Source organism: Callorhinus ursinus, unplaced genomic scaffold (genome assembly GCF_003265705.2).
Source record: "Callorhinus ursinus isolate GAN/ISIS: 27379988/994484 unplaced genomic scaffold, GSC_fseal_2.0 scaffold6461, whole genome shotgun sequence".
NCBI lineage: Eukaryota > Metazoa > Chordata > Mammalia > Carnivora > Otariidae > Callorhinus > Callorhinus ursinus.
In genome coordinates, this window is record NW_027403511.1 from 1 (window position 1) to 2831 (window position 2831).

Sequence of the window (2831 nt, forward strand, 5' to 3'; positions counted from 1 at the left end):
ATGACCCGGCCAGCACCCGTTCTGGCTCCATGGGGGCTACAGGGCTGCTCCCAGCCCCAAAGGAGATGTCTGTTGAGAACCACAGAGAAAACCTTTTCCCTCAATTGTTCTTTTTAAGATGGTTGCTCAGCATTGACACAGACAAACATCCGACATAAAACTGGAGCCGTTCACAGCTGCAAAGGACCCCGAAGTGATCAAAATGTAGTGACCACAAAGAGAGGAACTTGTGTCCCCAGGCAGGCCTCCTGTGCGCAGGGCTTGTTGGGGCGCTGGCGTACCCGTGCAAGCAGTGCTGGGCTCCACAGTTTCCCTCAAGGGGACAGAAGTAGGAATCTGCTCTGACCGCTCCGCTCAAGGCAACACCCCCAATGGAGACGGGGCAGCCCCTCGTGAGTTCCAGATGTCCTGGTGATACTTGGGCACTGCCACAAATCTCCACTTCTTCATGACCCAGGGAATGATGGGGGGCCAACCCAGCAGCCTCGGGTCCCGCAGGTCCTCCAGTGTCCAGCCCAGCAGTCGTGGGTCCTGCATGGTCTCTGGGGGCAACCCCTCATGAGTTCTGTTTGTCCTGGTGATTCTTGGGCTTGGCCTGAAACTCAGCTTTTCATGACAGGGGCAGTCTATCAGCTGCAGGTCCCACAGTCCTTCAGGGGACAACCCAATACCGCAGGTCCCACAGCTCCTCCGAGGACAGGCCCTCATGAGTTCTGGGTGTCCTGGAGAATCTTGGGCACAGCCATGGATCTCAGCTTCCTCATGACCCTGGAAATGTTGTGGGGGCCAGCCCAGCAGCCGTGGGTCCCGCAGGTCCTCCAGGGACAGCACCTTGGTGGCCCTGTGGCCCAGCAGGTACCTGTTCATGTGGCTCTTATCGGGCCACGTGGCCTCAATCCCATTGGCCCAGTTGACCCCCATCACCTGGTGACAGGCCGAGGTCAGTCGGGGAAACTCCACCAAGAATTCCCAAAAAAAGTCCCCCATGTAGTAAAAGTTGCCCTGGGACCTGGGGATGTGGGCCTGGGACTGTGGCCAGTGCTCGTAGCTAAAGTCCTCAGGGGTTGCCCATTAGAACCCGGGGTGTGGGGTGCCAAAGAGGGGGGACAGGATCTCCATGCCCACATGGTCCCAGAACTTCATTCCCGCATCCATGTCCACGCACACCAGGTCTTCCACGTCACAGAGGAAGCGCTGCTCGAGGAAGCGGCTGATCATCGCTATGTGTCGCATGGACACATCCTGCCAGTGCAGGACGCCGCGGACCTCGATGACCACCACCCTCCGGCCCTCCCAGAATGGCACATGGGGCACAGCAACCAGCTGGTCTTTGAAGACGTAGTATGTGACGCTGTGTCCACCATGAGGACCACCACCCTCTGGCCTACCTGGAGGGGAACACGGGGCCCGGCAGCCGGCTGATTGGTGAAAACCTTGTAGGTGACCCCGTGCCCCTCCATGTAGTGCTTCTCTGCCATCTGCAGGAACAGCTACAGGAAGACCATGCATCTACAGGGGCAGTGGACAGGGCAGGAAGTGAGTCACTGCCAGAGGCCGGCAGCAGGACACCAGAGCTGGGGCCATGGACGTGTGCACCTTCTTCAAGGGGGCAGGCCCTGGGCTGCTTTAAGCAACAGCCACCTCCTGACCTTCCTGAGGGAATCTGCCTGCAAGTTCTCCCTAATGTCTGTTCCCAGAGATGGGGCCCATCAGCAGCCTGACTTCCAAAGGGGAGCCTGAGGCTTCGGAGGCTGGAAACCCATGCAGCCCCACAGTCAGCATGCTGGAGCCAGGAACACTCCCCCTGTGCTGAGTTCCTGGGCAAACCCTAAAGCTGCCCTCCACTGGCCGCCCCCCCCCCGGAGGTTCCCTTCCCACCTTTCAGGAATGAGCACCTTTTGGGACAGCCCCCATTTTTATGTCTTTTTTTTTTTAAAGATTTTATTTATTTATTTGAGAGAGAGAGAATGAGAGATAGAGAGCACGAGAGGGAAGAGGGTCAGAGGGAGAAGCAGACTCCCTGGTGAGCAGGGAGCCCAATGAGGGACTCGATCCCGGGACTCCAGGATCAGGAACTGAGCCGAAGGCAGTCGCTTAACCAACTGAGCCAACCAGGCGCCCCCCTCATTTCTATGTCTTACAGAGCGGCTAGAATCAGGAGGACCGGCCACCCATCACACTTGGCATTGAGTGGGCTGCCGCTGGCCCCCACAGACCGGTCTCCACTTCTGTAGGGTCCTCCCTGGAAGGCTGCTGGGCATCCTGCTGACAAGGTGCTCCGTAAGCCACTGGTATTCCTAGGAGGGGTCACCCTCAAACTCTGCCACATCAGGACTCACGTCCAGCCTGTGGACAGGGAAGGCAAAATATGACACCAGGAAGAAGAGCGGGCTTGCTTAGGCCCCAGGCTTGAATCCAAGGGTGTAAGCTTCCAGGTCCAGGTTTACATATCCCTGGCCCCAAAGGGTTCAAAGTCTTATTCAACCACGTCCCATGGCTGGTCCCCTTTAAGGGTACAACCGGCTCCCCCCTGTGAGGACAGCAGCTCCCCCATTATAGGCAAGTGTGGTGAGTCCCTCTGAGACTGATGTTTTTGCGTAGGCACTAAGGCTACTTCCCTGGGCCTGCCCCATACCCGGCAGGTTAGTAAATCGCTCACACAGGGAAGGAAGGCACTACATTTAAATAGGGGACAAGCACACTCAACCAGCAGACATGAGTCAGGTCACCAGAGGGCAAGTCCAGACCCAGCCAATGGGGGAACAAGCCAGATATGAAGCAGGGGGATAGAAGAGTGATTCTGGCAGAGGGCAAAGCAAAAGCAAAGGCTT

At 57.5% G+C, this 2831-nt stretch overlaps 1 pseudogene; it reads right to left on the reverse strand.

Annotated features, from left to right (window-relative positions):
- Positions 1 to 354: 354 nt before the first annotated feature.
- Positions 355 to 1509, reverse strand: LOC112818162 (histo-blood group ABO system transferase-like; annotated as a pseudogene).
- Positions 1510 to 2831: the final 1322 nt, after the last annotated feature.